Source organism: Giraffa tippelskirchi, chromosome 1, assembly GCF_054371585.1.
Source record: "Giraffa tippelskirchi isolate mGirTip1 chromosome 1, T2T-mGirTip1v1.2.pri, whole genome shotgun sequence".
NCBI lineage: Eukaryota > Metazoa > Chordata > Mammalia > Artiodactyla > Giraffidae > Giraffa > Giraffa tippelskirchi.
In genome coordinates, this window is record NC_137275.1 from 125,608,495 (window position 1) to 125,621,870 (window position 13,376).

General features: G+C 36.4%; 1 protein-coding gene and 1 long non-coding RNA gene across 2 annotated transcripts in view; one reads left to right on the forward strand and one right to left on the reverse strand.

The window, feature by feature from the left end:
• The window catches only part of GALNTL6 (polypeptide N-acetylgalactosaminyltransferase like 6), a 1,429,734-nt gene that overhangs the window by 778,548 nt on the left and 637,810 nt on the right, over nucleotides 1-13,376 (forward strand). The window lies entirely within an intron of this gene.
• The window catches only part of LOC145537904 (uncharacterized), a 39,275-nt gene continuing 27,052 nt past the window's right edge, over nucleotides 1,154-13,376 (reverse strand). Inside the window, exon 5 of the long non-coding RNA XR_014076481.1 lies at nucleotides 1,154-1,263. This is a non-coding gene — a long non-coding RNA (uncharacterized LOC145537904). The remainder of the gene's footprint in view (nucleotides 1,264-13,376) is intronic.

A 13,376-nucleotide genomic window follows, 5' to 3' on the forward strand; every position in this document is an offset into this window, starting at 1 on the left:
GAGATTAGTCAAACTCATGTCCATTGAGATGGTGATGCCATCCAGCCATCTCATCCTCCGTCATCCCCTTCTCCTCCTGCCTTCAATCTTTCCCGGCAGCAAGGTCTTTTCAAATGAGTCAGTTCTTTGCATCAGGTGGCCAAAGTATTGGAGTTGCAGCTTCAGCATCAGTCCTTCCAATGAATATTCAGGACTGATTTCCTTCAAGATGGACTGATTGGATCACCTTGCAGTCCAAGAGAGAAGATTCTTAAGAGTCTTCTCCAACACCACAGTTTCAAAACATCCGTTCTTCGATGCTCAGCTTTCTTTATAGTCCAACTCTCACATCCGTACATGACTACTGGAAAAACCATAGCTTTGACTAGATGGACCTTAGTTGGCAAAGTAATGTCTCTGGTTTTGAATATGCTATCTAGGTTGGTCATAACTTTTCTTCCCAAGAGCAAGGGTCTTTTAATTTCATGGCCAAGATCCTGGCATACACTAAATGTACAGAATGAACTAAAATCTGTGATATCTACATTACTGGACATTAATTCTGATGTTGAGACTTTTGTTGTTTTTGTTGTTGGCTTCAGATATAAGAACAAAGAGTCCGATAGGAAATATTGGAATTTCCACAACACTTCATACTTCCCAGCATTTCTACATCAATTGGATGAAAATAATTATTAGAAAAAGAATGTGGCAATTGTGGACTTTTTTCATAAATCATTCTTGTTTTATATTGTTCTCTGAATTCTCATGAAATGAATGAAATTTTCTCCCTTAGGTCATTGGTCTATCATTAAATCAAAAATTAAAATGTAACTATTCTGTTTTGGGCACTATATCTCATGCACTGCATTGCATTGTCTAGCTCAAAAGCAATTTACATCCATGCAGTGCTGAGTGCTTCTACCAAATGAACTTCCAAAAATTTCATCTGAATAATTTGGCAAAAAAATGGTAATAAAAGTTCAGCCAATCTCACACCATAATTGGATGGCTGTGCCCCCAACTGGTAAAAAAAATTGTATAAGGTGCCGAGTGTAATCTTATTTATTGATCTCCTTCATTCTGAAGTCTGTGAAGGGCAAAAGAAGGAATGCTTAAATGAAAGTGATGAAATGTTGCGATTTCTTAATAGAAAGATTGTGTCACATCCATCTGCACATCTACAAAATTGTTTATTTGTCCTTACTGTATTTTCAGACAGTGTTTTCATTTTAGGAACCAAGATGATGACCAAGCCACTTTCCAGTCATGGTTTTCTCCTCTCTGTGAAAAAAAACAAACAAACTTTCACTTATAGATTATGGCTCATGGCAAATTACTTAAGATGTGTTCAGATAACTGGACGTATCTCATGATTCCCTTCAATCTTTATTCTCAGGGGTTTTGATTTCTCAGGGAGAGTGATTCAGACAGGGACAGGCTTGGCAGCAAAAAAAGAAAAAGAAAAAAAATCAGATTGCAGTTGACAGGTGTAGTATTGGACATCCAAAAAGGCAACCAGGCAGAAATTTTTCCAGAGGGTTATAAAGTATGGCATGTGAAGTTTGCTTTTTCCACATTTTCAAGGTAGACACAGGAATATATTTATATATTCTCCTTAACAAATTGGTTCATGGGAATTTGCCTGAATTTCACTGAACCCTGGACTTAGAATTTCAGATTAGATACAAGTTTGTATTTTTTCTTAATTCCTTTCAGATTGGGTTTTATTTTTTACTTAGCATAAGGCCCTTGGGCTTCTCCTGGTGGTTCAGAAGGTAAAAAATTTGCCTGCAATGCAGGAGACCTGGGTATAATCCCTGGGTCAGGAAAATCCCCTGGAGAAGGGAATGACTATCCACTGCAGGATTCTTGCCTGGAGAATTCCATGGACAGAGGAGCCAGATGGGCTACAGTCCATGGGCTTGCAAAGAGTCGGACACTACTGTGTGCTGTGTGGCTAACAGTTTCATTTTTTTTTCATAATGATCTTAAGAGCCATCCTAGTTTTTACATATAGATAGATAGAGAGATAGATAGATAGATAGATAGATAGATCGATCAATCGATCGATCGATCGATAAGTCCTTTTTTATGGTCAGCTAGTATTTCATTGTATAAATGTATCACAGGTTGTTTATCCAGTCATTCTTTGAAGTACATGTGAATTATGCATTGGAAGTACATTCCCAATGTTTGGTTTTTGTTTTTTCACAGTGCTATGTATTTTTAAGAAATTGTTATTGGAGTTTATCTGCTTTACAATGTTCTGTTAGTTTCAATTGTATAGCAAAGTGAATCAGCTATACATATACGTATATCCCCTCTTTTTTGGATTTCCTTCCCATTTAGGTCACCACAGAGCACTGAGTAGACTTCCTTGTGCTATAGTCGGTTCAGAGTCTGTATATGTTTAGAATATGATCAGCCATTAGTGAAGACTCAAGTTGAGATGGCTCTAGACAGGGAAATAACATCATGTTTCTATCAAAGGATTCATTCACATCAGTTGCTCTTTTTAATTTATTTTTAATTGAAGTTTAGTTGATATTAGTTAATAGCCTCTGAATAATGTGTGCAGTTGACCTTTAGATTTATTCTGTGGAGAGAGTGGTGAATAAGAAAATATTTTCATGCCAGTTTGCTTTTGGCAGAGTTTACTTGAACTCAGACACTACCCTGATTATATTTAATGAATTAATACTATAACTGTGATACCAAAAAATATAGCAAGTTTTGCAGTAGTGGTAGGTCCTTAGACAGCACCTGTGTGACATGTGGATAAATTGGGGATTCAGTATATAATATGATAGACATATATGATTGACAGTCTCAGGTTTGATGCTGTCCATGTTTGAGAGAATTGTTGTCTGCATAATACACCGCTTCTAAAATACATTATTTGAATGAGTTCCTCTGTCACCCTATAACCAACCTTGTCACCATCATATGACCAACTAGCATACCATGTGTCCTGTGTCTCCTGAAGCTCTGACAGTTTACAATGAATTTGGCCGCACAAATGTTAAAAATAGTGGCTCAGTGGTAAAAACCTACCAGCCAAGCAGAAGACTCTGGTTTGATCACTGGGTCGAGAAGATCCCCTGGAGAAGGAAATGACAACCCATTCCAGTATTGCCTGGGAAATCCCTTGGACAGAGGAGCTTGGCAGGCTACAGTCTATGGGGTCGCAAAGAGTAATATACGACTGAGCAACTGAGCATGAACAAAGGCAAAAACTAGAGAGATGCTTGAGATGATTACTGAAGCAGAAAATGTATTCTTGGATTTTCCATCAGAAAGAAATAGAAAGAAAAAAAAAATTTCACTGTGCAACTAGTTAACAAGCTAGAATGCTTGTTCCAACTGATAAAATGCCTGGATTATATCACATTGTTAAAATGGTATGGTTCCATTATTTTTGAATATGTACATAAAATATAAAGATGGCTAGAGCAGGCCTGGTGGCTCAGAGGGTAAAGAAACTGCCTGCCAAGCAGGAGACCCAGATCTGATCTCTGGGTCAGAAAGATACTCTGGAGAAGGAAATGGCAACCCACTCCAGTATTCTTGCATGGAGAATCCCATGGACAGAGGAGCCTGGCAGGCTGCAGTCCATGGGGTGGCAAAGAGTTGAACACAACTGAGTCACTAACACTTTAAGAGAGATTTTCAGTTCAGTTCATTTCAGTCACTCAGTCATGTCTGACTCTTTGCGACCCCATGGACAGCAGCACACCAGGCTTCCCTATCACCAACTCCTGCAGCTTGCTCAAACTCATGCCCATTGAGTTAGTGATGCCATCCAAGCATCTCATCCTCTGTCATCCCCTAATCCTCCTACCTTCAGTCTTTCCCAGCATCAGGGTCTTTTCCAATGAGTTGGCTCTTCACATCAGGTGGCCAAAGTATTGGACCTTCAGCTTCAGCATCAGTCCTTCTAATGAATATTCAGGACTGATTTTCTTTAGGATTGACTGGTTTCATCTCCTTGCTATCCACAGGATTCTCAAGAGCCTTCAGCACCACAGTTCCAAGGCATCAATTCTTCAGTGCTCAGTCTTTTTAATGTCTAACTCTCATATCTGTACATGACTACTAAGAAATAATTATTTCTAGTAAAGCTTTCTCTAAAGAGTTCTTAGTGATTACATTTGTTATCTCTTTAGAAAAATAGCAGGAATCATCTCAGTTTTCCCAGAATAAAACAGAGGCTCAACGTCTTAATCTGAGGACATTTTTAGCTAGGGACAGAATTATAAATTTAACTCAATATAACCCTGTTTTGGAGGAAAGGTATAATTTTGCTTTACAGCAAAATTTTTATATGAACTTGTGTCTAATAAAAATTGTTCACAATCACTCATTATTAGAGAAATGCAAATCAAAACCACAATGAGGTATCATCTCACACTGGTCAGAATGGCTGCCATGAAAAAGTCTACAAACAATAAATGCTGGAGAGGGTGTGGAGAAAAGGGAACCCTCTTATACAGTTGGTGGGAATGCAAACTGGTACAGCCACTATGGAGAACAGTGTGGAGATTCCTCAAAAAACTGGAAATAGAACTGCCATATGACCCAGCAATCCCATTGCTGGGCATACACACTGAGGAAACAAGAATTGAAAGAGACACATGTACCTAAATGTTCATTGCAGCACTGTTTACAATAGCCAAGACATGGAAGCAACCTAGATGTCTATCAGCAGATGAATTGATAAGGATGTTGTGCTACATATACACAATGGAATATTACTCAGCTATATAAAAGAATGCATTTGAATCAGTTCTAACGAAGTGGATGAAACTGGAGCCTATTATACAGAGTGAAGTAAGTCAGAAAGAGAAACACCAATACAGTATATTAATGCATATATATGAAATTTAGAAAGATGGTAACAATGATCCTATATGCAAGGCAGCCAGAGAGACACAGATGTAAAGAACAGACTATTGGACTATGTAGGAGAAGACAAGGGTGGGATGATATAAGACAATAGCATTGAAACATGTATGTTACCATATGTAAAACAGATGACCAGTACAAGTTCAATGAATGAAGCAGGGCACTCAAAGCCAGTGCACTGGGACAACCCAGAGGGATAGGGTGGGGTGGGAGGGGGTTTCAGGATCGGGGGGCGCATGTGCACCAGTGGCTGATTCATGTCAATGTGTTGTAGGGGCCACCACAGTGTTGTGAAGTGACTATACTCCAATTAAAATAAATAAATTTTAAAAAGGGGAGGTTGTGGTGGGGTGGGAAAGAAATGGATTGGGAGTTTGGGATTAGCATAGGCAAATTATTATATACAAGATGGATAAACAACAAGGTCCTACTGTATAGCACAGAGAACTAAATTCAATATCCTGTAATAAACCATAATGGAAAAGAATATGAAAAATAATGTGTGTGTATTTATATATATATATATATATATATATAACTGAGTCACTTTGCTGTACAGTAGAAATTAACATTGTAAATCAACTATACTTTAATAAAATAAATTTTAAAAATTGTGTGGGTATATATGTGGTTTTAAGAGTTATGTTTTATTAATGAATTTGTCTTTAAAATTAAGTGGTGTTATTTTTAAAAGGATATGCATTTTTAATGTGAAAATGGCATAATTAGGAAAGACATATTATGGAATTGATTCTATTGCATCAGTTTTCTTATTTATGAGGACAAATAGTTTTCCAAATAACTGTCCTAGTACCAATGACAATATTGTACAGTACCTGTTGTTTTTTAGTCACTAAGTCCTATCCAACTCTTTTTTGCAACCTCATGGGCTATAGCCCACCAGGCTTCTCTGTCCATGGCATTTCCCAGGCAAGAATACTGAAGTGGGTTGCCATTTATCTAGAATAGTGTTTTTCAGATTATGGGTGAGAAACCAAAACTCAACCTTTTGATTCAGAATCAGTACTTTTTAAGTATAATAATGGGATATGGGGAAAAACACATACCAGAAGTATTGTTTTAGGAAATGTCTGTTTGTTTTCTACATTTGTACACATATACATATGTGTGTGCTATCTCAGTGTAACATATTTTTGATCAAGAAAGCCTTAGAGATACTGATGTATTCAGATTTATCATGGGAATGACAACTCCATTGCAAGTTAGATTTTAATTAATTGATCAAATATTAAGTACACGATATATGTGTGAAAATTTACCCCCTAACCTCCTTAGTTTAACCAACCTCCTGCTATAAATGAAGTGACATTCAAGTTAAGATATGTACTGCAGGAAGAGACCTGAAAAAATGAGTGTGTGCTGGGTCACTGTTGTTGAGTACAAGCATTCTCTTTCCTTTATACTTTTAAACTGTATACTGCTACAATTTATTTTCATGTCAGAATTGCTTCTGAAGTTTTTATGCAGTAAAAGTAGTGTTTCTACTCCAGTAGAAAAGTAGTAAAGGTGTGCTCATTGAAGCCCTGCTCTAGATTGTCTATTTTGCAACAAGGAGATAATAATAGGAATTATCCATATCATAGAAGCATGGAGGATGATCCATAGATGGTCCAGTAATGCTCTATTTTGTATTTATCATTGATTAAAGTTATTTCAATTTTAAATTGACTTTATTTTTTTTAGAGTAGTTTAAGGTTTGAAGCAAAATTAATCGAAAGGAACATATAGAGATTTCCCATATCGGAGAAGGCAATGGCACCCCACTCCAGTACTCTTGCCTGGAAAATCCCATGGACGGAGGAGCCTGGTAGGCTACAGTCCATGGGGTCGCTAAGAGTTGGACACGACTGAGTGACTTCACTTTCACTTTTCATTTTCATGCATTGGAGGAGGAAATGGCAACCCACTCCAGTTTTCTTGCCTGGAGAGTCCCAGGGACGGCGGAGCCTCGTGGGCTGCCATCTATGGGGTTGCACAGAGTCGGACACGACTGAAGCGACTTACCAGCAGCAGCAGCATATATCCCTACTTCTCCATTTCAACATCCACAGGCAGTGGTACATTTGCTACAGTTGATGAACCTACATGCACATGTTGTAATCACCTAGAGTCCATATGTTAACTTAGGGTTCACTCTTGCTTTTGTGTATTCTTTGGATTTGGATCAATGTATAGTGACATACAGCTTCCCCTGGTCAGTCAGTCAGTTCAGTTGCTCAGTAATGTCTCACTCTTTGCAACCCCATGGACTGCAGCAAGCCAGGCTTCCCTGTCCATCACCAACTCCCAGAGCTTGCTCAAACTCATGTCCATCGAGTTGGTGATGTCATCCAAGCATCTCATCCTCTGTCGTCCCCTTCTCCTCCTGCCTTCAGTCTTTCGCAGCATCAGGGTCTTTTCCAAAGAGTCAGTTCTTCACATCAGGTGGCCAAAGTATCAGAGTTTCAGCTTCAGCATCAGTTCTTCCAATGAATATTCAGGACTGATTTCCTTTAGGATGGACTGGTTGAATTTCCTGCAGTCCAAGGGGCTCTCAAGAGTCTTCTCCAACACCTCAGTTCAAAAGCATCAATTCTTTGGCACAGTGGTAAAGAATCTGCCTGCCAATGCAAGAGACATGCATTTGATCCCTGATCCAGGAAGATCCCCTGGAGGAAGAAATGGCAACTGGCTCCAGTATTCTTGCCTGGGAAATCCCATGGACAGAGGAGCCTGGCAGGCTATAGTCCATGGAGTTTAAAAAGAGTCGAACACAGGTTTAGTCTTTAGTAAGACTAAACAACATAATGACATATAATCATTATGGCATAATTTCACCACCCTAAAAATTCTGTGTTCTGCTAATTCATCCCTTCCCAACCCACACCCTAATACCAGCCCCTGGCCACCACTGGTCTTTTTCTGCCTACATAGTTTTACCTCTTCAAAAATGTCATATAGTTGGAATCATATAGTATATAACCTATTCATATTGGCTACTTTCACTGAGTAATACGTACTGAAGCTTCCTCTGTGTCGCTTCATGGCTTGACAGAAGTGCTGTATAATATTCCATTTCTGGATGTATTACAGTATCTACCCATTGAAGGGCATCTTGGTTGCTTTCAAGTTTTGACAATTAGGAATAAAGCTTCTATATACATATTTGTGCAGCTTTTTTTTTTTTTTTTTGCATGGACATAAGTTTTCAGCTCCTTTGGGTAAATACCAAAGAGAAGTAGGATTACTGGGTTTTATGGTAACAGTATGTTTAATTATCTAAGAAGCTACCAAACAGTCTTCCTAGTAGCTGTAGCATTAGCATTTCCACCTGCACTGTATGATAATTGTGGTTGTTCCACATCCTCACAAGCATTTGGTGTTATCAGTATTTTGAAATTTGTTTAGTATTCTGAATTTGATTCTGATAGTATGTAGTGGTATTCCATTGTTTTCTAAATTTGCATTTCTCTGATGACATATGATACGGAGCTTCTTTTCATATTCTTATTTCCCATCTCTGTCTTCTTTGCTCAAGTATTAGTTCATGTCTTTATATCATTTTTTAAATTGGGTTGTTTATTTTCTTACTCTCAAGTTTTAAGCATTCTTCATATACTTCAGATAATATTCCTTTATAAGATATGTCTTTTGCAAATATTGTCTCCAAGCCTATGTCCTGTCTTCTCATTCTCTTGTTATTAAAATAGAAGAGATTTTACTTTTAATGACATCTAGCTTATCAGTTCGGAGAAGGCAATGGCAACCCACTCCAGTGTTCTTGCCTGGAGAATCCCAGGGATGGGGGAGCCTGATGGGCTGCCGTCTATGGGGTTGCACAGAGTCGGACACGACTGAAGCGACTTAGCAGCAGCAGCAGCAGCATCTTATCAATTATTTCTCTACAGGAACATGCCTTTGGTCTTGTGTCTAATAAGTTTTTAACACACACAAGATCATCTAGGTTTTCTGTGATATTATAGTCTTATAAACTGTAATCTTATAAACTATAAAACTTATAATCTATAAATTTTATAGTTTTACTTTTTACATCTAGGTCTATGATGCATTTTGAGTTTGTTTTTGTGAAGGATGCAAGGTATCTGTCTGGATTCATTTCTTCTGTATGTGGTTGTCTAGTTGTTCCAGCACCATTTGTTGAAAAGACTGTCTTTGTCCACTGCATTATTTTTGCTTCTTTATCAAAGATTAGTTGACTACATTTATGGGAGTCTATTTTGGGGCTTTCTATTCTATTGATCTATTTGTCTATTCTTTCACCAATACCATACTGATCTAATTACTATAGCTTTATGGTAAGACTTGAAGTCAGATTGTGTCAGTTCTACAACTTTATTCTTCTTTAATATTGAGTTAGGTACTTTGGGTCTTTTGCCTCTCTAGGTAAACTTTAAAATCATTTTGTTGATATCAACAAAATAATTAGCTGGAATTTTTATTGATACTTAAGTGAATCTATAGATAATCTTGGAAGAATTGTCATCTCGACACTGTTTTCCTGTCTATGAACATGAAATGTCTCCATTTATTTAGTTCACCTTTGGTTTCATTCATCAGTTTCATAGCTTATATCATGTAGATTTCTATATTTTATTAAATTTATACCTAAATATTTTGTTTTTGATGATGCTAATATAACAAGTATTGTGTTTTTAAGTTCAAATTCCATGCATTCATTTCAGGTATGTAGGAAAATGATTGATTTTTGTATATTAACATATTCTGTAACCTTCCTGTAATTGCTTATCAGTTCCTGGAGTTCTTTTATTAACTCTTTCATATTTTCTGTGTGGACAATTATTACTTCACTTGTGAACAAAACCATGATTCTTTTCCTTCCCAATATTTCCTCTGTTTTTAGTCTTATTGCATTATCTAGAACTTCCAGTAGGATATTGAAAAGGAGTGTTGAAAGGGGACATCTTTGCCTTTTGTGTGATCTTAGTAGGAAAGATTTTAGTTTCACACAATTAAGTACTGTATTAGCTGTAGGTTTATTGCAAATATTCTTTATCAAGTTGAAGAAGTTCCCCCTCGAGTCCTAGTGTACTAAGAGTTTTTATCATAAATGGGTGTTGAATTTTGTCTTGTACTTTTTTCTGCAGCTATTGGTATGATCATGTGATTTTTCTATTTTAGTCAGTTCATGTGATGGATTACATTAATTATTTTCAAATGTTGAAACTGTCTTGCATACCTGGAACAAATTCCACATGGTCATAGAGTATAAATCTTTTTATACATTGTTTGATTTGATTTGCTAATATTTTGTTGAAGATTCTTCATTGATAGACATGAGAGATATATTGATCTCTAGATTTCTTGTAACATCTTTGTCTAGTTTTGATATTCTGGAAATATTGCCCTTGTAGGATGAGTAAGGAATTATTACAGCTCTCTCTAGCCTCTGAAAGAGATTATGGAGAAATGTTAAAATTTCTCCCTTAAATGTTTGATAGAATTCATAGTGAACCCATGTGGACCTGGTACACTCTGTTTTGGAAGGGCATTATTTATTCAATTTATTTAATGAAGATAAACCTATTGTCTATTTCTTCTTCTTTAAGTTTTGGCAAATTATGACTTTCAAGGAAATGGTCCTTTCATCTAAATTAACAAATGTGTGAGAATACAGTTCCTTATATTATCCCTTTATTATGCATAGGATCTATGAAAAATGTCCCTTCTTTCATTTCTGATATTAGTAATTTGTCTTTTTTTCTACTCTAAGTATTGTTTCTTTTCTTCTGATTACTCTGGATTTAATTTGCTCTTATTTTTCCAGTTTCCTAAGGTGAACACATAAATGATTGATTTTTAATTATTTTTTTCTTTTTGATACATGCATTCAATGCTGTAAATTTCCCAACAAGCACTGCTTTTGCTGCATCCCACAAATTTTCATAAGTTACATTTTCATTTTGAGTTAGTTCAAAATATCTTTTAACTTCTCTTGGGATTTCTTTTTTGGACTGATGTGTTATTTAGAAGCATGTTGCCTAATCTTTTCCACTCGGCGATTTCTCAGTTATCTTTCTGTTAATGACTTTGTAGTTTCATTCCACTGTGGTCTGACAGGAGACATTAAATAATCTCTATTGGTTTAAACCTGTTAAAATGTGTTTTATAACCCAGAATATGTTCTATCTTAGTGAATGTTCCATGTATGTTCTGCTGTGGTTGGATGAAGTAGTCTACAGATGGCAATCATACCCAGTTGACTGATGGTGCTGTTGAGTTAACTGTGTCCTTACTGAAATTCTGCTGCTGGAATTTCTGTTTTCTGATGGAGGGGTGCTGACATCTTCATCGACAACAGTGGAATCATATTTCTTGCTGAAGTTCTTTTACATTTGCCTCAAACAGACACTTTTTAGGCACAGATGCAGTTGAGATTTTGATATCATGTTGGATACTTGACCCCTTTGTCATTACATCATGCTCTTCTCATCTCTGGTAACTTTACCTACTTTGCAGTCTGCTCTTTCTGAAATTAATACCGCTCTTGCTGCTTTTATGGCAAGTGTTAGTATGGTGCTGTTTCCTCCATCCTTTTGTTTTTTATCTATGTGTGTCTTTACATTTAAAGTGTGGTGTTTTTTTTTTAGTCCACATATAATTGTTCTTTTTTTCTTGATTCACTCTGACAATCTCTGTCTTCTAATTGAAGCATTTAGATCATTGGCATTCAGAGTAATTACTAATATAGTTGAGTAAATATTTAGCATATTTTTTACTCTCTTTATTGACCTTGCTCTTTTTTCCTGTTTTTGTCTTCTGCTCTTTGGGACTTTGGTTATTATAATTAAGTATTTTATATGAATCCATTTTCACTCCTGTCCTAGCACTTTAGTCTTTTCTTTTTTTGTAACTTTTGTTCGTGTTTGCCCTAGAGTTCCCAATTTTCATTTACAGTTAAATGAAGTTCAATTTCAAATAACACTATACTACTTCAAGTGTTGGGTGAGTGCCTTATAAAAAGAAAATAATCTTAATTCCTCCCTATTGTCCTTTGTATCACTGATGTCATTCATTTCACTTATATATATATAAGCATATATATATATGTATACATACATACAAGTACTTTTACATAATACATAAGCATACACAATCAAATATATTACACTATTATTACTTTAAATAGTTATCTGTTAAATCAATTAATAAGAAAATGTAAAAGCTTTTATTTTACCTTCACTTATTCTTCCTTCCTTTCTTTATGTAGATCCAAACTTCTGACCTATATTATATTCTCTGAAGAATACTCTAAAACATTTTTATTTATATTTAGTTTTTTCTTGAGGTAACACTGACTTATAACATATGTTTCATGTGTGCGTCGTACACTGACTTCTGTAAACACTGCAGTGTGTACACCATCGGAAGTTTACTTTCCATCCATTACCATATAATTGACCACTTTTATTAATCTGCTCTTCCCCAACTCTCCTCTTCTGGTAACTACTACTTTATTCTCTGTGTTATGTGGTATTATGTGTTTTCTTTGTTTGGTTTGGTTTGGGATGTTCATTCGTTTCTTATTTTTTTAATAGTTCACATATGAATGAAATCACATGGTATTTTTTTTCTGTTTAATTTATTTCATTTAATATCATACCCTCAAGGTCCATCCATGTTTTCAAAGATGGCAAGATTTCATCTTTTTTTTTAAATATAAATTTTTTTATTTTAATTGGAGGCTAATTGCTTTACCATATTGTAGTGGCTTTGCCATACATTGACATGAATCCACCACGGGTGTATATGTGTTCCCCATCCTGAACCCCCCTCCCTCCTCCCTCGCCATCCCATCCCTCTGGGTCATCCCAGTGCACCAGCCCTGAGCACCTTGTCTCATGCATCGAACCTGGACTGGCGATCCATTTCAAATATGATAATATACATGTTTCAATGCCATTCTCCCAAATCATCCCACCCTCGCTCTCTCCCAGAGTCCGAAAGACTGTTCTATACATCTGTGTCTCTTTTGCTGTCTTGTATATAGGATCATCGTTACCATCTTTCTAAATTCCATATATATGTGTTAGTATACTGGTGTTTTTCTTTCTGGCTTACTTCACTCTGTATAATAGGCTCCAGTTTCATCCACCTCATTAGAATTGATTCAAATGCATTCTTTTTAATGGCTGAGTAATATTCCATTGTGTATATGTACCACAAATTTCTTATCCATTCATCTGCTGATGGACATCTAGGTTGCTTCCATGTCCTGGCTATTATAAACAGTGATGTGATGAACATTGGGGTACACGTGTCTCTTTCAATTTTGGTTTCCTCCGTGTGTATGCCCAGCAGTGGGATTGCTGGGTCATATGGCAGTTCTATTTCCAGTTTTTTAAGGAATCTCCACTCTGTTCTCCATAGTGGCTGTACTACTTTGCATTCCCACCAACAGTGTAAGAGGGTTCCCTTTTCTCCACACCCTCTCCAGCATTTACTGCTTG